This window comes from Oncorhynchus masou, chromosome 29 (genome assembly GCF_036934945.1).
Source record: "Oncorhynchus masou masou isolate Uvic2021 chromosome 29, UVic_Omas_1.1, whole genome shotgun sequence".
NCBI lineage: Eukaryota > Metazoa > Chordata > Actinopteri > Salmoniformes > Salmonidae > Oncorhynchus > Oncorhynchus masou.
This window is the reverse complement of record NC_088240.1, coordinates 32,486,839-32,494,822: the sequence shown is the minus strand read 5'-3', so window position 1 is coordinate 32,494,822 and position 7,984 is coordinate 32,486,839.

Here is a 7,984-nt window from a genome sequence, read left to right as displayed (position 1 = left end):
AGTATGGAGTGTAACACACATACACACAGCAGTATGGATTGTAATACACACACAGCAGTATGGAGGGTAACACACATACACACAGCAGTATGGAGTGTAACACACATACACACAGCAGTATGGAGTGTAACACACATACACACAGCAGTATGGAGTGTAACACACAGACACACAGCAGTATGGAGTGTAACACACATACACACAGCAGTATGGAGTGTAACACACAGACACAGCAGTAGGGAGTGTAACACACAGACACAGCAGTAGGGAGTGTAACACACAGACACAGCAGTAGGGAGTGTAACACACAGACACAGCAGTAGGGAGTGTAACACACAGCAGTAGGGAGTGTAACACACAGCAGTAGGGAGTGTAACACACACAGCAGTAGGGAGTGTAACACACACAGCAGTATGGAGTGTAACACACACAGCAGTAGGGCATGTAAAACACGGACAGAGCAGTAGGGAGTGTAACACACAGCAGTAGGGAGTGTAACACAGAGACACAGCAGTAGGGAGTGTAACACACAGACACAGCAGTAGGGAGTGTAACACACAGACACAGCAGTAGGGAGTGTAACACACAGACACAGCAGTAGGGAGTGTAACACACACAGCAGTAGGGAGTGTAACACACACAGCAGTAGGGAGTGTAACACACACAGCAGTATGGAGTGTAACACACACAGCAGTATGGAGTGTAACACACACACACAGCAGTAGGGAGTGTAACACACAGACACAGCAGTAGGGAGTGTAACACACAGCAGTAGGGAGTGTAACACACAGACACAGCCGTAGGGAGTGTAACACACAGACACAGCAGTAGGGAGTGTAACAGACAGACACAGCAGTAGGGAGTGTAACACACAGACACAGCAGTAGGGAGTGTAACACACAGACACAGCAGTAGGGAGTGTAACACACACAGCAGTAGGGAGTGTAACACACACACACACAGCAGTAGAGAGTGTAACACACAGCAGCATGGAGTGTAACACACACACAGCAGTAGGGCATGTAACACACACAGATGTATGGAGTGTAACACACACACACACAGCAGTATGGAGAGCAACACACACACACAGCAGTATGGAGTGCAACACACAGACAAAGCACTATGGAGTGTAACACACAGCAGTAGGGAGTGTAAGACACAGACACAGCAGTATGGAGTGTAACACACAGTAGTAGGGAGTGTAACACACAGACACAGCAGTAGGGGGTGTAGAACACAGACACAGCAATAGGAAGTGTAACACACAGACACAGCAGTAGGGAGTGAAACACACAGACACAGCAGGAGGGAATGTAACACACAGACACAGCAGTAGGGAGTGTAAAACACAGACACAGCAGGAGGGAGTGTAACACACAGACACAGCAGTAGGGAGTGTAACACACAGACACAGCAGTAGGGAGTGTAACACACAGCAGTAGGGAGTGTGACACACAGACACAGCAGTAGGGAGTGTAACACACAGACACAGCAGTAGGGAGTGTAAGACACAGATACAGCAGTAGGGAGTGGAACACACAGACACAGCAGTAGGGAGTGTAACACACAGCAGTAGGGAGTGTAACACACAGAGCAGTAGAGAGTGTAACACACAGCAGTATGGAGTGTAACACACACACATAGCAGTCGGGAGTTTACCACACAGACACAGCAGTATGGAGTGTAACACACAGACACAGCAGTAGGGAGTGTAACACACAGACACAGCAGTAGGGAGTGTACACACAGACACAGCAGTAGGGAGTGTAACACACAGCAGTATGGAGTGTAACACACACACACACAGCAGTAGGGTGTGTAACACACACAGCAGTGGGGAGTGTAACAAACAGACACAGCAGTAGGAAGTGTAACACACAGCAGTAGGGAGTGTAACACACAGACACAGCAGTAGGGAGTGTAACACACAGACACAGCAGTAGGGAGTGTAACACACAGACACATCACACACACACAGCAGTAGGGAGGGAAACACACAGACACAGCAGTCGGGAATGTAACACACAGACACAGCAGTAGGGAGTGTAACACACAGACACAGCAGTACGGAGTGTAACACACAGACACAGCAGGAGGGAGTGTAACACACAGACACAGCCGTAGGGAGTGTAACACACAGACACAGCAGTAGGGAGTGTAACACACAGACACAGCAGGAGGAAGTGTAACACCCAGACACAGCAGTAGGGAGTGTAACACACAGACACAGCAGTATGGAGTGTAACACACAGACACAGCAGTAGGGAGTGTACACACAGACACAGCAGTAGGGAGTGTAACACACAGACACAGCAGGAGGGAGTGTAACACACAGACACAGCAGTAGGGAGTGTACACACAGACACAGCAGTAGGGAGTGTAACACACAGACACAGCCGTAGGGAGTGTAGCACACAGACACAGCAGTAGGCAGTGTACACACAGACACAGCAGTAGGGAGTGTAACACACAGACACAGCAGGAGGGAGTGTAACACCCAGACACCGAAGGAGGGAGTGTAACACACAGACACAGCAGGAGGGAGTGTAACACACAGACACAGCCGTAGGGAGTGTAACACACAGACACAGCAGTAGGGAGTGTAACATACAGACACAGCAGTAGGGAGTGTACACACAGACACAGCAGTAGGGAGTGTAACACACAGACACAGCAGGAGGAAGTGTAACACACAGACACAGCAGGAGGAAGTGTAGCACACAGACACAGCAGGAGGGAGTGTAACACACAGACACAGCAGGAGGGAGTGTAACACACAGACACAGCAGGAGGGAGTGTAACACACAGACACAGCAGTAGGGAGTGTAACACACAGACACAGCAGTAGGGGGTGTAACACACAGACACAGCAGGAGGGAGTGTAACACACAGACACAGCAGTAGGGAGTGTACACACAGACACAGCAGTAGGGAGTGTAACACACAGACACAGCCGTAGGGAGTGTAGCAGACAGACACAGCAGTAGGCAGTGTACACACAGACACAGCAGTAGGGAGTGTAACACACAGACACAGCAGGAGGGAGTGTAACACACAGACACAGCAGGAGGGAGTAACACCCAGGAGGAGGGAGTGTAACACACAGACAGCAGGAGGGAGTGTAACACACAGACACAGCACTATGGAGTGTAACACACAGACACAGCAGTAGGGAGTGTAACACACAGACACAGCAGTAGGGAGTGTACACACAGACACAGCAGTAGGGAGTGTACACACAGACACAACAGTAGGGAGTGTAACACACAGACACAGCAGTAGGGAGTGTAACACACAGAACCAGCAGTAGGGAGGACACAGCAGTAGTGTAACACACAGACACAGCAGTAGGGAGTGTAACACACAGACACAGCAGGAGGGAGTGTAACACACAGACACAGCAGGAGGGAGTGTAACACACAGACACAGCAGTAGGGAGTGTAACACACAGCAGTAGGGAGTGTAACACACAGACACAGCAGTAGGGAGTGTAACACACAGACACAGCAGTAGGGAGTGTAACACACAGCAGTAGGGAGTGTAACACACAGCAGTAGGGAGTGTAACACACACAGCAGTAGGGAGTGTAACACACACAGCAGTATGGAGTGTAACACACACAGCAGTATGGAGTGTAACACACACAGCACACACAGAGCAGTAGGGAGTGTAACACACAGTAGGAGTGTAACACAGCAGTAGGGAGTGTAACACACAGACACAGCAGTAGGGAGTGTAACACACAGACACAGCAGTAGGGAGTGTAACACACAGACACAGCAGTAGGGAGTGTAACACACAGACACAGCAGTAGGGAGTGTAACACACAGACACAGCAGTAGGGAGTGTAACACACAGACACAGCAGTAGGGAGTGTAACACACAGACACAGCAGGAGGGAATGTAACAGACACAGCAGTAGGGAGTGTAACACACAGACACAGCAGGAGGGAGTGTAACACACAGACACAGCAGTAGGGAGTGTAACACACAGACACAGCAGTAGGGAGTGTAACACACAGCAGTAGGGAGTGTGACACAGACACAGCAGGGGAGTGTAACACACAGACACAGCAGTAGGGAGTGTAAGACACAGATACACAGACACAGCAGCAGTAGGGAATGTAACACACAGACACAGAGCAGTAGGGAGTGTAACACACACAGACACAGCAGTCGGGAGTGTAACACACAGACACAGCAGTATGGAGTGTAACACACAGACACAGCAGTAGGGAGTGTAACACACAGACAGCAGTATGGGAGTGTAACAGCAGTAGGGAGTGTAACACACAGACACACAGCAGTGGGGAGTGTAACACACAGACAGGCAGTAGGGAGTGTAACACACAGACACAGAGCAGTAGCAGTATGGAGTGTAACACACACACATAGGAGCAGTAGGGAGTGTAACACACAGACACAGCAGTAGGGAGTGTAACACACAGACACAGCAGTCGGGAATGTAACACACAGACACAGCAGTAGGGAGTGTAACACACAGACACAGCAGTAGGGAGTGTAACACACAGACACAGCAGTAGGGAGTGTAACACACAGACACAGCACAGTAGGGAGTGTAACACACAGACACAGCAGGAGGAGTGTAACACACAGACACAGCAGTAGGGAGTGTAACACACAGACACAGCAGTAGGGAGTGTAACACACAGACACAGCAGTAGGGAGTGTAACACAGACACAGCAGTAGGGAGTGTAACACACAGACACAGCAGTAGGAGTGTAACACACAGACACAGCAGTAGGGAGTGTAACACACAGACACAGCAGGAGGGAGTGTAACACACAGACACAGCAGTAGGGAGTGTAACACACAGACACAGCAGTAGGGAGTGTAACACACAGACACAGCAGGAGGGAGTGTAACACACAGACACAGCAGTAGGGAGTGTAACACACAGACACAGCAGTAGGGAGTGTAACACACAGACACAGCAGGAGGGAGTGTAACACACAGACACAGCAGGAGGGAGTGTAACACCCAGACACAGAAGGAGGGAGTGTAACACACAGACACAGCAGGAGGGAGTGTAACACACAGACACAGCCGTAGGGAGTGTAACACACAGACACAGCAGTAGGAGTGTAACATACAGACACAGCAGTAGGGAGTGTAACAGCAGTAGGGAGTGTAACACACAGACACAGCAGGAGGGAGTGTAACACACAGACACAGCAGGAGGAGTGTAAGCACACAGACACAGCAGGAGGGAGTGTAACACACAGACACAGCAGGAGGGAGTGTAACACACAGACACAGCAGGAGGGAGTGTAACACACAGACACAGCAGTAGGGAGTGTACACACAGCAGCAGTAGGGAGTGTAACACACAGACACAGCAGGAGGGAGTGTAACACACAGACACAGCAGGAGGGAGTGTAACACACAGACACAGCAGTAGGGAGTGTAGGGACACAGACACAGCAGTAGGGAGTGTACACACAGACACAGCAGTAGGGAGTGTAACACACAGACACAGCAGGAGGGAGTGTAACACACAGACACAGCAGGAGGGAGTGTAACACCCAGACACAGCAGGAGGGAGTGTAACACACAGACACAGCAGGAGGGAGTGTAACACACAGACACAGCAGTAGGGAGTGTAACACACAGACACAGCAGTAGGGAGTGTAACACACAGACACAGCAGTAGGGAGTGTACAAACAGACACAGCAGTAGGGAGTGTAACACACAGACACAGCAGTAGGGAGTGTAACACACAGACACAGCAGTAGGGAGTGTAACACACAGACACAGCAGTAGGGAGTGTAACACACAGACACAGCCGTAGGGAGTGTAACACACAGACACAGCAGGAGGGAGTGTAACACACAGACACAGCAGTAGGGAGTGTAACACACAGACACAGCAGTAGGGAGTGTAACACACAGACACAGCAGTAGGGTGTAACACACAGACACAGCAGTAGGGAGTGTAACACACAGACACAAAGCAGGGGAGTGTAACACACACACAGTAGGGAGTGTAACACACACAGCAGTATGGAGTGTAACACACACAGCAGGGAGTGTAACACACAGACACAGCAGTAGGGAGTGTAACACACACAGCAGTGTAACACACAGACACAGCAGTAGGGAGTGTAACACACAGACACAGCAGTAGGGAGTGTAACACACAGACACAGCAGTAGGGAGTGTAACACACAGACACAGCAGCAGTAGGGAGTGTAACACACAGCAGTAGGGAGTGTAACACAGTAGGGAGTGAACACACACAGCAGTATGGAGTGTAACAGTGTAACACACAGACACAGCAGTAGGGAGTGTAACACACAGCAGTAGGGAGTGTAACACACAGACACAGCAGTAGGGAGTGTAACACACAGACACAGCAGTAGGGAGTGTAACACACAGACACAGCAGTAGGGAGTGTAACACACAGACACAGCAGTAGGGAGTGTAACACACAGACACAGCAGTAGGGAGGGGAGTGTAACACACACAGCACACACACAGACACAGCAGCAGTAGGGAGTGTAACACACAGACACAGCAGTAGGGAGTGTAACACACAGCAGTAGGGAGTGTAACACACAGACACAGCAGTAGGGAGTGTAACACACAGACACAGCAGTAGGGAGTGTAACACACAGACACAGCAGTAGGGAGTGTAACACACAGACACAGCAGTAGGGAGTGTAACACACACAGACACAGCAGTAGGGAGTGTAACACACACACAGACACAGCAGCAGTAGGGCAGTGTAACACACAGACACAGCAGTGTAACACACACACAGTGTAACACACAGACACAGCAGTAGGGAGTGTAACACACAGACACAGCAGGAGGTAGTGTAACACACAGACACAGCAGTAGGGAGTGTAACACACAGACACAGCAGTAGGGAGTGTAACACACAGACACAGCAGGAGGGAGTGTAACACACAGACACAGCAGTAGGGAGTGTAACACACAGACACAGACACAGCAGTAGGGAGTGTAACACACAGACACAGCAGTAGGGAGTGTAACACACAGACACAGCAGTAGGGAGTGTAACACACAGACAGACACAGCAGTAGGGAGTGTAACACACAGACACAGCAGTAGGGAGTGTAACACACAGCAGTATGGGTGTAACACACACATAGCAGTAAGTTTACCACACAGACACAGCAGTATGGAGTGTAACACACAGACACAGCAGTAGGGAGTGTAACACACAGACACAGCAGTAGGGAGTGTACACACAGACACAGCAGTAGGGAGTGTAACACACAGCAGTATGGAGTGTAACACACAGACACAGCAGTAGGGAGTGTAACAAACAGACACAGCAGTAGGAAGTGTAACACACAGCAGTAGGGAGTGTAACACACAGACACAGCAGTAGGGAGTGTAACACACAGACACAGCAGTAGGGAGTGTAACACACAGACACAGCAGTAGGGAGGGAAACACACAGACACAGCAGTCGGGAATGTAACACACAGACACAGCAGTAGGGAGTGTAACACACAGACACAGCAGTACGGAGTGTAACACACAGACACAGCAGGAGGGAGTGTAACACACAGACACAGCCGTAGGGAGTGTAACACACAGACACAGCAGTAGGGAGTGTAACACACAGACACAGCAGGAGGAAGTGTAACACCCAGACACAGCAGTAGGGAGTGTAACACACAGACACAGCAGTATGGAGTGTAACACACAGACACAGCAGTAGGGAGTGTAACACACAGACACAGCAGGAGGGAGTGTAACACACAGACACAGCAGTAGGGAGTGTAACACACAGACACAGCAGTAGGGAGTGTAACACACAGACACAGCAGTAGGGAGTGTAAGACACAGATACAGCAGTAGGGAGTGGAACACACAGACACAGCAGTAGGGAGTGTAACACACAGCAGTAGGGAGTGTAACACAGAGCAGTAGAGGTAACACACAGCAGTATGTAACACACAGACACAGCAGGAGGAGTGTAC